A 16258-nucleotide genomic window follows, 5' to 3' on the forward strand; every position below is an offset into this window, starting at 1 on the left:
CTTTTGGAGGCGGAATCCATCTGAACTCTGGCAACAGTACCTATGGGGTTTATCTGATGAGAGGTCAGAGGGGACAAACCTAGGTTAGAAGAAAGGTGCACCTTCTCTACTGGTCGTTCACTGGGCAGTTTACAGAGGGAATGGCGAGGAAGGCACAGAGAACATCCTGTTCGTTCAGAAATGTTATCATGTGCATTCCTCCAGAAGGCACGGGTAGCGTCACTGTGTTCTTCGTGTCTCAGAAGGGAACTGTGGGCATAAGATGGGCCAGGGCAGAGTGTTATCAAAGGGTCCAGAAGAGCGGTTCTCTGACTCATCACAGAACACAGAGTAAAGGGAGGAAAGACTTTGAAAAGTAAGCAATAAAGTTCCCCCGTGCTACAGACTGAATGTCTGCGACCCTCCCAGATTCATATGTTGAAATCGAATCCTCAGTGGCAAGGTGTTTGAAAGTGGGGCCTGTGGGAGGTGATTATGTCATGATGGGGGAGCCTTTATGAATGGGATTAGTGCCCTTATTTTTTCAAGATTTTATTTGTTTATTTTTAGAGAGAGGGGAAGGGACAGAGAAAGAGAGGGAGGAAAACATTGGTGTGCAAGAGCGCTGTGCAAGAGAAACATCCACTGGATCCCTCTTACACGCTCACCAACCTGGGGCCTGGCCCACAACCCAGGCAAGTGCCCTGACTGGGAATCGAGCTGGTGACCTTTCAGTCTGCAGGACGACACCCAACCCACTGAGCCACACCAGCCAGGATGGATTATTGCCCTATGAAAGAAGCCCCAGAGAACTCCCGCACCCCTTCCGCCATGTGAAGACACAGTGAGAAAATGTTGGTGCGCCACCCAGAAAGAGGGCTTTCACCAGAATCCAACTGTGCTGGTACCCTGACCTTGGACTTTCTGCCTCTAGAACAGTGACAAATGAATTTCTGTTGTCTATAAGCCCCCTAGTTTATGGTAGTTTGTTACAGCAGCTCTAACTGACTAAGATATCAGAGTAATACTTTACAAAATCTTACCAACTCTTTGCATGGATTCATTTGACCACCTGAACCATGTTTGGGGTTGGGTGCTTCTTGAAGGGCAGCCATGGATGGCATGTGGATGGACCTCAGGCTCCCCGGAGGAGCTCAGCTAACAGAGGAGGCAGTTGAGCTACCTGCAGGGGTCCTCTGGCTGACCTGGTTTCCTTTGCCACACCCCCTTCTATTCCCTCTTTCTAAGGGGCTAGTTCCAGCCACTTTCCTGCAGGCACCAAGGGCTCATGTCAAATAGTCACGTGGCCCCTGGGCATGGCAGCAAGGACAGTGCTGTGGCCATTTTGCCCCATACTCCTGTACCAAGGACACAATTGCAAGAAGTCATGAAGACTGCGACCCAGCAATTCCACTCCTAGGCTATACCCAAGAGAAATGAGATCAGATCTTCACGTAAAAGCTTATACACACGTGTTCACAGCAGTACTGTTCATAATAGCCAGAAAGTGGAAGCAACCCCATACGCTCATCGACTGATGAATGGATCATACACTGGAATATCATTCAGCCATAAAGAGAAATAAAGTACTGATTAAAGTGCTATAACGTGGGTGAACCTTGGAAACATTATGCTAAGTAAAAGGAGCCAGACACAAAAGGCCACGTATGGTATGATTCCATTCAGATGATGTATCCAGAATATGCAAATCCATAGGCAGAAAGGTGATTTGTGATTGCAAGGAGCTGAGGGAAGGGAGAGCAGGGAGGAACTGTTAGTGGGTATGGGCTTTCTTTTTGGGTTGATGGAAATGTTCTGAAATTAGATTGTGTTAGTGGTCACTATACTTTGTGAATACACTAAAACTCACTGAATTGTACACTTTAAAATGGTCTTTAAAAAAATAAAATAAAATGGTGAATTTTATTACAATTAAAAAATGCAAAAAAAAAGTTCCCAGGAAGCACCAGCTGCCTTTCTTCCCTCTGAGCCAAGAGGAACTTTGCCCAAACACTCGCACACACCGGACCTGGGTTTGGACTGATCTATCGGTGCTTCCACCTTTTCTTCTACCTTCCAGTGACTCCACACGTCAGTGACTGTCACTGGAGACTCAAATGATATTCAGTTGTGAACCTTCCTGGTTGTGTCTGTGCCAGGCCTCGGGTCTTCGGGGCTGGTTGATGTAGACACAGACCTCAGATCAGCACTCTCTCTGGAAACACTGCTCCTATAAGCTGCTCCCCGTGGAAGCCGGATGTCTCAAAGGTTGGAAAGCAGCAGGGGGGCTGTTTTAAGAGACTGGCTGATAAACAAGGATTGGCAAACTGCCAACTCAGGCAGTCTGTTCTTTTTTTTGCTGCCATCATTTCTTCTGTCATAAGACAAAGCCTTGGGGTATAGAGATGCCTCTATTGTGGGGATCTGGGGAACCCCATTCTTGCTCTTCCCCTGCGTGTCCTCTCCTCAGCAGGCAGGCACCTCCCTGGGGCCCCTTGTGTGGAATCCACACATCTATTCAGCCATAAGTGTGAGGGTTTCTCAGGGCACACACCTCGTCGAAGGGGCAGCTTGGGCGCTCGCTGTGCCCACTCACTGAGGTCCCCTGGCTGCAAGCCTGGAGCCCCTCCCCGCCCACCTCTCACACATGACCTCATGCTTGCTCTCCAGGTGGGTTCCTTCCTTCCTGTCTATAGATACCTCAGTCTAGGCACTTCCGCACCTTGCTTACCCCTCACCATTCAGATAGGCACATCTAGGACGTTTTTAATTCCCACAGATGACTCTGAAGGGCAGATAAAATGGGAAGCTGTTTATCGTACTAGTTCTGAGAGCGAAAGGGACTCGCATCTGCCAAAGGCTTTCAAGCAGGCAGGCTGACAGCAGTGCTGTCTCCTCAGACTGTAATAGTTTAGGCCGGTCAACAAAAACGAAGGCTCTGGATTTACTTCTTTTTTTTTTAAGGTTTTACTTTCAGAGAGAGGGAAAGGGAGGGAGAGAAACACTGATCCGTTGCCTTTCACACACCCCTAACCAGGAACAGAACTGCCAACCTTTTGATTCTCAGGCTGGCGCTCAGTCCACTGAGCCCACCAGCCAGGGCTGGATTTACTTTTTAAACTGATGTATAAATCCCAGAATAGTCAAGTGGGTTGAAAAATATCCTTGTGATTCACACCAGGACACTGGCCATTGTGTAGTCCCCAAAGAGTGCCAGCGGAGCAGCCTGATCATGTATCCGCAGGTTTAGTGAAAACACATAGCTCTGTCAATGTCAAAACCATCCAAACCCGTAGGGAATTTTTATAAGAGTTTGTTTGAGCCAAACTGACGACATATGCCAGGGAACAAGATCTGAAATGCTCTGGAGAATAACAGTTTTGCAGCTTTTATGCATTTGAAATTAAGGAGGGAACATAAGGAAGGTTATATGGAGGAGAAAGCAAGGTGGGGATTGGATTACAGGATAGTGAACCAGATTATGGGCTCTCTTGAGGGTGGTTACAGTTTATTTCAGAGGTGTGTTAACCTAGATGCACAGTAACAATGGACAGGGCTTGTTAACGCCAAGATAAGCCTCTTCCTAGACCGTTATACACCTCAGGTCTTTACGATCAGATCATCCTACAAGGTACTTTGCACAGAACACATCTCCTTTTATGTCCACAGCCCTAATTATTAGGAGCTTTTCTGAGCGGCCAAAGAAAATGTATCTGGATTCAGAAGTATGTTTTCCTCGATTGTGTTGGTGGGTTAGTCAGAGGGCTGTGGTGTAACTAACAGACCAAGATTCCGAATGACCCAAGAAAAGGGGAGTTTATTGGCAGCTCTGGTGCTCACAGACGGACAGGGGCTTGGAGAACCAGGCTGGAGATAGGTAGCAACCAAGCCTGCCCCGAACTGAGGAAGCCTGCTGTATGGCAGTGATGCCAGAGCTGGAACAGTCTGGATAAGGCAAAGCTGCCACCCTTGCATCACTCAAGATTCAAAGTCAAGGAGGCATTCAGTTGGCTGAGTTCTTACTGCAGGTAGGCCAGTGGTTATCCTAACATGGGGGAGGAAATGACCTAGCCCCTCGGCTGGCTGCTGTGATGGGAAGTGAGTGTAGTCCCACCCACACTACACAGGAGGGAAAAAGGTAATTCCCCTGAAAGTAATTAGAGTGCTAATTAGGAAAAGGGAACAGATGCTAGGTGGACAAAAGCCAACCATTGTTTATTTCATTCAAAGTACAGAAAATCACTTGAAACAAACTAAATTGATTGACAGCTTCTGTCTGAATGAGGGTGTCCAATTATCTGTAGGGAAATGATTATGTGTTTACAATGAACCTTAATTTTATGGGAACTCTGGCAAAGGTAATATCTGGCTGTGAGCTAAAGGAATATCTGAAACTGTTACTAGCTCTCCTGCTCAGCTTGACTGTTGCAGTGGAGACAAAATGAGCTAGAACCTGGAGCATTTATACAGTGACTCTTGGTTAAATTAGGTAAGGTAAGCTGAATAAACCTACTTTGTAGGGGGTCTTCAGCCATTTTTTCCTATTAAAAGACTTAATAGGTGATTAACACTTCAGGTACTGAGGGGGTGGGGCGAGGAGACTCACAACATAGAACCTCTGAGTAATTCATTAGTGTCCACAGACAATATATATGTTTCCCATTCACATATGCTATTGGCCAATGAGAGTGGCATAGCACCCAATGAGAAGAACCCCCCATTCTGTACATGCACTCAGCCAATGAGGTCCCTGCCAGGTTTTCCAGAGTAAAGTGAGTTAGGCAACATGGCTAAGTGGACTGTTTGCTTTGCTGTGGCCTCTCCTGCCAGTTGCATTTCATTCTTGCTGATAGTGTTGAACCCCAGTGGCTGAAGAACGTCTACAAGGGTGCTGGACCTGTTCCAGAGAAACAAAGTCACGCTGGACCACAATTGTAACTTTTACAGCAGCTCATGCCTCCTTAAGGACATGGTTGAGTAAACAGAGGGTAAAGTTAAGTAGGCAATTAGGGATTGGTGGAAGTCTGACATTGTGGAAGAAATCACAAATATCACAGCAGCCTTGGAAGATTTAGCAGCAATTACCGGTATATGAATGGGAGCTGGAAGAACCGTACCCAGAGGCATATTGTGACTTCACGGAACTGGAAAGAAAGGAAGTGCGATTGCCAAGGCACAGTCTGCTAGGGCTGGGGCTGGGGTGGGGGTGGTCAGACAGAACTCCCTCACCTGGAAACTCCTCCTCCTTACTCCAGGAAGGAGGCCTGCACCCTAGACAAAGCCTGCCTCAAGGAGCTGCTCTTTCTCCACTGGTTTCTCAGAATTGGCTCAGCTTCTCACTTTTGCAGAGCAAGTCAGCAAGGGTTTAGGAGAAGGGAAATCTGTTTGTCTCTATAGATTTCAGCATGGTTTTGTGGTTGCAGTATGTATTCCATTAGCATTTTTGGATAAACCACAGATAACATTCTCCATGCCTCTTTGCATATAATCTTAGTAATAAAGTGCTTGGCCAATATTTTATTGATTATTGAGAATTATGAATAATCATGGTTGTGTGTGTTGGAGAGCTTCTGGAGAAAGATAATTAGAAACACATTTTTGTCAGGGCATTGAAACAATTGTGTTAGTTTTTAAGGGATTCTTGTAAAAGATTAGGATTGCTTCTTTTTTTAAGAAGGCAAATAAAGGCCATGATGCAACGCTACAGTTAATGATATGCTTGGACAACTGAGAAATCAGTTTGTGAGAAGTACTATTAGTAATGAAAACCTAAAACACAAGACTAGTTGTTATGGTAATAGAGTCCCACTTCCAAAAGTTTGGCTTCAAGGAATGGGCCCATTGAATAGAGTCCAACTATGCAGGTTTCCCTAATGTTCTGGGGCTTCTTACTACAAGAATCATGACTTTTAATACAAATTTAATTCTTTTTTTTTAAATCCTCACGCAAGGATATGTTTACTAATTTTAGAGAGAGGAGAAGGGAGAGAGAGAGAAACATTGATCAGTTGCCTCTTGTACGCACCCGACTGGGGATGAAATCCACAACCTGGGTATGTGCCCTAACCAAATCCACAACCTTTTGGTGTACGGGATGATGCTCCCAACAACTGAGCAATCCAGCCAGAGCTAATACAAGTTTATAAAATACTTAAGGTCTGTGTCAATACCAACAGAATTAAACTGGCAGTGGCCAAACTGTCTCATGTGTAATTTAGCTTCTTTAAAAAATGAAGAAATGCGGAAGTAACATTTCACAGCCCTAGACCATGTAGTTGTTAATTTTAGATCTCTAGACACAGGATGGAGTCTTTGTAAAATCAAACATAAAATTGAGTCGGTATTATTCCTATGACCTAATATATTTTTCTGGGGCATAGTCATGGCGAAATACTTTCATGTATTTTTAGTACATGATTCTTACCATTCTTCAAACTTTAACAGAAAGATGTAAAAATCACAGCATTTTAGCATGGTGGAAAGGATCGTTGACTGGGGTAGGGACACCAGTGAGGAGACGACTACAGTAATGTGAGCAGGACATGGTGCCAGTGGAGATAGTGAGAACCAGCTGGATTGTGAATAATTGTTGACAGAGGCTCAGTAGGATTTCCTGGTGGGTTGCGTGTGAGTGCACGAGGGAGGAGTCAAAGGTGACTCCAAGGTTTCTACGAAGTTGCTATTGTCTGTCATAAGGAAGGCTGTAAGAAGATCTTTTAGGGGAGAGATCTAGAGTTTGGCCTGGAAGTAGTAAATCTGAGGTGCCTTTGAGACTTCCAGTGGAGATGCCAGGAAGTCAGTTGGAATACAAGTGTGTGTCTAGGTGAGAGGTCTGGCTGGAGACAAATCTACAAGTTGTTTGTGCACATGTGGGATTTAAAGTCTTGAAAGTGGGGAACGTGAGAAGAGGACTGAGGATGGGGGGCCAGGGCTGCGCTGAGATGCAGAGGTCAGGCAGATGCACGATGGCCCGAGGGGGAGGGAAACCAAGGGAGGGTGGTGTCCCAGAGGACAAAAGAAGAATGTCATTCAAGAAAAAGGGAATGATCACTTCTGTCAGTTGCTTCTGAAAAGTTGAGAAAGGTAAGAACTGAGAAATAGGGCAATCAACTGTCCCCATTGGCCTAGGACTTTACTGGTTTTAGCACTGAAACTCCCATTTTCTAAGAAATCCCCCAGTCCCAAGCGAACTGGAATGGTTGGTCACCCTACCAGTGGGAAATGGCCATTGGGCTTCTTGGTCACGAGTGATTTACATAAGAAAAGTTTGTGTGGAGTGTGGGGACAAAACCTTGAGTGGAGTGGGTGGGTTTTTGGAGACAACGGGGGAATTATTACATAATACATATTACAATATCGTTACATTGTTATTCTTACATAATTTTAAAGTTATGTAAGAAAATTCCTTGTTTTTTACAGCTGCACCTGAAGTGTGTAAGAGTGAATTGTCATGTTATCTGGGACTTGCTTTAAAAAACTTCAGCAAGGAAAAAACAGAAATGAAGCAAATAGGCATCACATTCATAATTATTAAATCTGGGGTTCACTATATTTTCAATTTTTATATATGATTGACATTTTTCATTAAAAGTTTTTTTAGACTTAAAGAAATTAATAGGATAAAGGGAATTGGAGGCAGCAGGAACACACAGATCTTTGGAGGGGTGTGGTAGAAAGGAGGGTAAAGAAATGGGTGGAACCTGAGTTGGTCTATGGGATTTTTTTTTCTTCTTCGGGTGGGAGAAGCTACAGCAGGTATGTTTGGACTCCTGTACGGGGAACGTGATGAGGCAGGCAGGTGACAGGTGACCGGGCCGGGCCAATGTCTGGAGGAGAGGGAGAGACAGTGCTCTGGAGAGGAAGATGGGGAGCAAGTGGGACACTTGTCGTGCTGGTTCCAGGACCCCTGAGGGGACTGCAGGGGATCAGTGCCCTCAGAGGCCATCAGGCTCCCATCTGAGCTCAGACAAGCACAGAGGATGTTGGGGATCCTGACAACGGGCATGTAGGGGAGGTGGCTGGGGCTGGGAAGGGTGGGGAGTGGGTCACGTTGGGGGATATACGGAGCTCTGTGGGGATGAGTTCTAGTGAAAGGTGGTGGTTTAGGATCTTGGGGTTTTGTAGTGATAGGTAGACACCCAAGAAATACTTGTAAACATGGATGTGGGCATTATGGGATTAGCCCTGGCCGGCTCTCAGGCAGATGTGGGGGTGAGACTGGGGGTTATGGGGAGATGGGAGGCGGGCAGAAGGCCGGTTAGCAGGAGACTCAGGGCACTCTGCAGGTAGCCCCCACCCCACTGAGTCCCAACTCTCCCTGAGGCTCAGCTGGTGGAGTTTGGGACCCTGCCAAGTTCTTATCAAAAAGGGGAGGAAAATCAAAGAACCAAGGGAAAAGGCAAGAGTCCCATACTAAGGAAAATTAGAGAGAGGCCTCTCAGCTCTCAGACCTGATGAGGTCAATGCAGAAACGTTCTGAAAACCAACAAGGGTCCAGAGGGCTTTGAGGCTGCAAAAATGCTAATAAATTTACCAACGAGCCACAAGCCTATGAAGTTGAAGGTCAGTTTACTCTCTCCTTTGGTCATTTTGCAGACTTCCCAAGTTTGCAGAAATTTGTCACATGAAATAATTTTGTTCTTTGTGAGTTTATAGGATTGAAGATTTATCTATAAAGACATGGAGCTTTTAAAAAAAATCAGCAATCATAGTAAAAAATAGAACACTTAGTGGCTTTCCAGTCATTTCTTAAACACTTGTGTACATATCACTAGGACCGCAAACATAATCTTGCTGGACCTGTGAAGAGACGTGTGTCCCTGGGCCTCCTGTGGTGTGCCCCAGCGGGGCGGTGTCTGCTCAGGAGGAGGCCGCGTGCCTCTGTGCAACCCGTCCGACCCGCGCATCCCACCCATCCCCTGTCCTGTGAAGTTCTGCGGCAGCTCTCACCCCACACGGTGCCACTCTGGGGCATCACCTTTAAGGGGCCTTTTGTTGTTTTGCCTGAGCATCTCTTCTCCACACAGGGTGGTATCTCCTGGTTCCTCAAGGGGCCTATTACTTTGAATCTCACACATTGTCTGGCACAAACTAGATGTTCAAGGAATATTTGTTTCAGGAAGTCCAATGAATGAATCAATTTATATATTTACTGAGCACCTCATAGGTTGTAAACATTGTTCGCACTGAAGAAATGGCTGTAAGTCAAAGAAATAAAAATCCCTGCCTCATGGGTCTTATATTCTAGAGGAGGGGAAGCAATGCGCATTTTCACAGGAGACCTCTTCCTGGGTAGGTGGCAAAAACTGAACTCCAGAGTGAAGCGAGTCTTTGTGACTCATTACTGAGGGCCTATCCTGTGGCAGTTGTTTTATTTTTTTAATTTAACATTCGTTCTTTTTAAAAATATATTATTTTTCAGTTATAGTGGAGGTATGGCATATTAGTTTCTGGTGTGGAACATAATGATTAGACATTTACATACCTTAAAAAGTGATCACCCCAATAAATCTATTACCCCCCCCACAGACACCTCATAGAAATTACAATATTATTGACTGTATTTCCTACGCCGTACTGTACACCCCCATGACTATTTTTATAACTGGCAATTTGTACTTTTTAACCCCCTCACCTTCTTCACCCTCTCCTCCACACCCCTTCCCACTTGGTGACCATCAGTTTATTCTCTGTACCAATGAGTTTCGTTCTGTGTTGTTATTCACTTATTTTGTTTTTATATGCCACATGTAAGTGAAATTGTACAATATTGATCTTTTTCTGTCTGACTTATTTCACTCTGCATAATAACCTGTAGGTCCATCCATGTTGTTGCAAATAGCAAGATTCGATTCCTTTTTATGGTGGACTGATAATCTATTGTGTATATGCACCACTTCTTCTTTATCCTTTCTTCTGTTGATGGATATTAGGTTGCTTCCATATCTTGGCTATTGTAAATAATGCTGCGATGAACATAGGGGTGCGTTTTTCTTAAATTTGTGTTTTGGGTTTTTTCAGATAAATACCCAGAAGTGGAATTGCTGGGTCATGTGGTAGTCTGTTTTTAGTGTTTTACGGAATCTCCATCCTGTTCTCCACAGTGGCTGCACCAGTCTGCATTCCCACCAACAGTGCACTAGGGTTCCCCTTTCTCCACACCCTCGCCAGCACTTGCTTTATTGATGACGGCCATTCTGACAGGGGTGAGATGATATCTCACTATGGTTTTGATCTGCATTTTCTTGATCATAGCCAGTTAAGCTCTTTTCACATGTCTGTTGGGTGCCAGTTGTTTTAAATGTGCTAACATCACCCACCAGTGTGCGTTAGGGAGTTCGGATCCCTGTCTTAGGGATGTATGTGCAGCTGAGGCTCAAAGTCGTGAGTGAGTTTCCCAAGATCATGGTGTTAAACTGGCAGAGCAGAGATTTGACTTCAGGTCCCATACTCCTAAGCACTACGCTGCATTGCCTCTCAGTGTCTATTCAGTGCACAGTAGGTGCATTTGTGTCGAGAGAGTAGAAGCACTGATGCACTTGGCATCTTTATTCTCTCCCTCTAATTTGGTCAGAAGCCAACAGGATAGCAAATGCCTAATTTAAAACCAGCCTTTTTCTCTGCTGCCACTTGGTAGCCTTAGGCTGTCTAACTCCCCAGTTAATTTCCATTTAGGTACAGATGTAAATTTAAAGGCAGGACCCTGAGTCTGGGAAGCTTCACACCCTTATAAAATGCCAGCTCCCACCAGGAGAGTAAGGAAAAGAATGAAAAAGCTCCACAGCATGCCCACATCACCTAAAAATCATCAGCAGCACCCTTATACTTCTGGCTCCAAGTCACGCTCTAATTATTATTTTAAAAGTGTATGTCTGGATGACTGAAAGCACAGGAGAATTACTTTTGCAGGATAGAGGTGGGATAGCGAGGCCTTGCAGAGGGGAGAGCCTGTTTCATATTTAAAGAAGCAGAAAAGGAAACTGTCCAGCTAGTAAGGGATGTGGGTGTTGGCTCTCTGGACCCAAACTGGGTACCTGAGTGGTGATTACTTCCACACCGATATTGGGTTTCACTCTGCCTTACACTCCAGTGCCAGGCCACTGGGGCAGGTGGGGCGCCTACAGGTGGGGCTGCCTGCTGAGCATGCCCCATGAGGTGGGCTCACAAGCACTGCTTCTGTCCCAGGATGTGCCCAGAAGTACCAGCAGAACCTGCTGCTCTCCTAGGGCCAGTCTCTGAACCCCACCTGTCTTTCCTCCTGAAGAATGTGTTTACCACTATGCTTCGGGAAGGCTGCAGCCTCGTGACTTAGGGCAAGGCACGGCAGCTTTGGGGGTGCTAGCGTACTGTCGGCTTGCCCGAGGACCTCAAATTTGGATGTGGGCAGTGAGCACCAACAAATCTTCTCTCTTTAACCAGCTCCAAGGACTGGTCACCACATGCAGAGGACTTTAGGGAAAGGGAGCATTTTAAAATATTGAGTTTCCCACTGGAAGTTAAAACAAGAAATGAAGCAGCAGGGGTTGCTGCCTCTGGTTGCCTAAGAGCAGCTGCTGAGCAGCGTCTCCAGCCCCCTCGAGTGGAAAGCAGAACCTGCCCCAGGAGGCGCTGCTTCCATCCAAACTAAACTTCCCCTCAATGACTTCATTGAAAGCTGGTTTACATCATGAAGAGAAACTCCATTTATTTATTTGTAATAACTTTGGGATTTTATGGACCCACAAGAGGGTGTATTTAAGAAAACATTAGCCAGCTATTCCAAATACCAAGTTTTGAAACTTACAATGCCAAATAATCATCAATGGAAATATTTCAATATTAAGAATGAAAGGCAGCAGCAAAACCCCCTTTTGATCAGGTCTTTGGAGGCGGAGAGGTTCTGAAATGTATATTTTTAGTCATGACATCCTGGGGTCCTAGGAAAAGACAACTGGATTTCCAGGAACTCGTTATGAACAACATATGACCTAATACAAGTGGGTGCATCTAATGCCTCCCTCGCGGGGCTTGAGCCCTATGAATAACTTAGAAAAGACATGGGCCGATCCTCTCTCTGTTGCTTCACTTTGAACATAGCGTTGGAGGGAATTACATGATGTTTTTATTAGTGTTTTTAAGACAAAATCATTGAGAGGTTACCAAGACAGAGTGTGAGCTAAGCATGGGTCTCTGCAGAACGGTATTTTTCTAGTTCCCTTTCTATTAGCAATCGTACGTCAGTGATGTTTTTATTTCCTTAAATAGCCAACATCATAAATCTTTAGAAAACTTTTGAACCATGTTCAACCCTCTCCTTTTATGGAAAGCATGTAGGACCCAATGGTGGGAGATGATATTCCCCACCCATCAAGCCTTCATCTTTCACCCCTAGGAGACACATGTCACAAAGAAGAGTGTGTGTGCACACAGTCACCTGCTCATCTCACTAATTCATGCGTGTGCATTTTCCTTATAAATGTAGGTGTCTGTCTCCTACCTCCACCCCACTCAACTGACCTTCCTGAGGGCACAAGTCAACCTTAGTTACATTTACAGCCCCAGACCCACATCCACGCTTAGTTGTTGGATTCCTTTGTGGAATATCTACAGTGCTGAGCACTGTTAAGCCCCAAGGGCCAGGGGGAGAAGCAGAGTCTACAGAAGAGCTCAGGTCACCCTTAAGTAGCTCATATCTGATGGAAAGAGAATAATCATTTCAGAGAAAAATTTAAGGCCTTAGGGTTATAACAAACATATTAATAGCAACTTATAGGTGATAAGATGCTTTATAGACACTATCTTGTCTGACTCTACAAAAACACTTTGGGGGGGTCGTCATTTTCCCTATATTTCAAATGAGGAAACGGCACCAAAGGGATTAAAGGTGGATTTTTACAAGGTCATGGGGCAAATAAGGGGTGAAGTTGGGTCCTTCATTCCCCAGTTTGGCTCTTGCCGCATCACACCTTCCTCGGCCCACACTGTTCTCTGTGTTAGGACGTGTTTTTCTTGAAGAATAGCTTTATTGAGATTTAGTTCACTTATCACAAGTTCATCCTTTGGAAGGTACAATTCAGTGGTTTTTAGTATATTTGCAAAGTTGAGTGACCTTCATGTCTATATAATTCCGGAACGTTTTCATCACCCCCCACACCCAATGTCATTAGCAGTCACGCTCCATCCCCCTCCACCCAGCCTTTTGCAACCAATATCTACTGTGTCTTTGTGGACTTGCCTCTTCTGAGCATTCCATATAAATGGGATCGTGCAACACGTGGCCTCTCGTGTCTGGCGTAGCTCGCTGAGCGTGACGTTCTCATCCACGCAGCAGCGGCGGCGCTTCACTCCTTTTCAGGGCGGAGCAATATTCCCTTGTGTGGATAGCCTGCATTTCCTTTATCCAGCTGTTAGTTGGTGGATATGTGGGTTGTTTTTACTTTTTTGGGATATTGTGAATGGTGCTGCTGTGACATTTGTGTGCAAATTTCTATGTGAAGATATGTTTTCAATTCTCTTGGGTATATAGCTTGGAATGAGAATTGTTGAGTCATATGGTAACTCTGTTTAACATTTTGAGGAACTTTCATACTGTTTTCCAAAGTGCCTATACCATTCTACATTCCTACCAGTGATGTGTGAGGGTTGCAATTTCTCTACATCCTTACCAACACTTGCTATTTTCTTTTTCTTTTTTTTAAATTAAAGCCATCCTGGTGGACATTGAATGATATGTCATTGTGTTTTGATTTCATTTTCTCTGATGACTAACAAGGTTGAACACCCTTCCAAGTGCTTATCAGTCATTTGTATATTCTCTTTGAAGAAATGTCTATTCAAATCCTGTGCCTATTTTATAATTTGGCTATTTATTATTTTCTTATTGTGTTATTTGACTACCACAGAGCCATGTGGAAGGAGATGAGATTAGAGCTAGTTAAAACACTGGGCTAAACCTAAACCAGGATTGCCTAGGGTTCTGAGTTCAAATTCTGACCCAGCTATTTCGTCAACTGAACAAGTCACACACTCCTGCTGGCTCAGCTTCCTCTTCTAAAGAACAAGACTGTTGTGAGTTTCAAATAAACTGTAACTGACATTGCCCAGTGCCGGTAAGGTGAAGAGTGACTGGAACTCGCATCTGTTGCTGGTGGGAATGCAGAATGACACAGCACTCTGGACAACAGTTTGGCTGTTTTGAATACAATTCAGCATGCACTTACCCTACGGTCATCAGCCCCAGTCCCAGATCCTTACCCAGGTGAAATGAGCACTTATGCCCATGTGAAAACCTGCGCAGGAATTTTTACGGTAGTTTTATTTATGATCACCAAAACCTATGAAGAAAAATGTCCTTCAGCTGGGGAAAAGATGTACATACAAATAATTCCATAAGTAGAACTATACTCAAAAATAAAGAGGAAAAAATTACTATATTCCCAGTAACATGGATGAGTCTCAATGCACTATGCTGAGTGACAGGAGCCAGTCTCAGCGAACAGTTTTTTTATATGATGTTCTGGAAAGGGCAGTGGTTGCTGGGGCTGGGGAATGAAAAGGGGACTGATTACTGCTGTGGTCTGAATGTTTGTGTTCCCCCCAAATCCATGTGTTGAAACCTAACTTCTGAGGCTGTGGTGTTAGGAGGCAGGGACTTTGGGGTGATTAGGTCATGAGGATGGAGCCATCATGGATGTGCTTGTAAAAGAGGGCAAAGACTATGCTGTATATCCGAAACTAGTGCAGACCAATGCTGAATGTAAACTGGAATTGAAAAGAAAAGAGAACAAAGAAAGCTCCCTTTCCCCCTTTCACCATGTGAGAACACAGCAGAAAAACAGCTGTTTGTGAACCAGGAAAACCTCACCAGAAACAAAATCTGCCGGTGCTGTGATTGAGGGCTTTCCAGGCTCCAGAACTCTCAGAAATAAATGCTTATTGTTTCTAAGCCTCTAATAGTCTCTGGCATTTCGTTATAGCAGCCGAAACGGACTAAGACAACTGTAAAGCGGTCTGCAAAATCTGAGCGGGGGATGATGTAACTGGTCAATATCTTGATTGTAGTGGTTACCTGGTTGGTATGTTTGTCAAAACATACAAAACTGTAAAATAAAAAAGGTATATTTTATTATATGTAATTTTTAACCGGAATTTGTAAAAATAAAGCTAGACAGGTATTAAAAAATGAAGTTCTTCTGCTCTCTGCAGGCAAGAAATCTTAAACCCTAAGATCTGGTCACCTCTTGGGTACCTCTGTCCCTACAGGAGACTGCTTGGGTCTGACCCCCAACTTTCCCTCCATTTAAATTGAAGACCTATAGACCTCCAGATATCTGCGTTAAAAGTGGTCTTCAAACTGGTCCAGTTTGCTTGGTGGCTGTGTGCTGTGCTCACACTCTCCCCAGAACATTCTATGAGACGAAGAATCCCATCCTCCAGAGTGTGCTGGGGTCAGGAGCCCCAGGGAAGGTTGCAGTGGGTGTAACCCGCTGAGCGGTGTTGTTTAAACCTCCGTGGCAGCATTGCGACCACACCAGGATTCTGAGCATGTCCATCGCGGGAGTTCCTTGACACTGTTCTTACTCCCTCCGCGGCCAACTTCGATCCGCCAATCAGGGGAGAGCACGGCGCAGAGGACAGGCCTGCGGTGCCCGTGAAAGTAGCTGCGTGGGGATGTGTGGGATATAGCACAGAAATGACTGAGTCTTCACCTTTTTTTTTTCTCCTGCAATATCTTGAGCCCTTTCTGGTATGATGTTAATGTTTATTTGGCTACAACTTTGAAATTGATATGAAAAGACAACCAGTTAAAGAGAGGTCAGGAAAAAACCAACAAGTGACATTAACCAGCAGAGGACAATGGACATATATTAAACATACCAGAGGGAGACTGTTTTCACTTTGTTCTGATTACATACTGTGAGCACAGGACACGCTTGCTGCAGGCACGGGCCTGGGCCTGGGCTGCTGCCTTCCAGTGTGAAGCTCTGGGAAGATGCTCAGTCAGCAGGCCCTCCCTCACTGTGAATGTGGGCAGAGAGCTTTTAACACCAGCTTCACCCATCTCTTACTATCTTGAACTTCCCTGCAGAGTGAGATTAGGGTTTCTGCTAACCTACTGCTCACGGAGCAAGATTAGAAAAAAATCCCTGGGAGGTAGTCGGAGATGAAGAAGTTGCAGGAAGGTTCCTGAACTTTCTAAAGCTGCCTTCCCCTCCTTGCTTGGTTTATTCTGTCAGGTACACAGGGCCACCAGAAAGACCGAGGTCTGCAGTGAAAAGTGCAACAGAGGCAAATAGCTGTA

Source organism: Desmodus rotundus, chromosome 1, assembly GCF_022682495.2.
Source record: "Desmodus rotundus isolate HL8 chromosome 1, HLdesRot8A.1, whole genome shotgun sequence".
Lineage (NCBI taxonomy): Eukaryota > Metazoa > Chordata > Mammalia > Chiroptera > Phyllostomidae > Desmodus > Desmodus rotundus.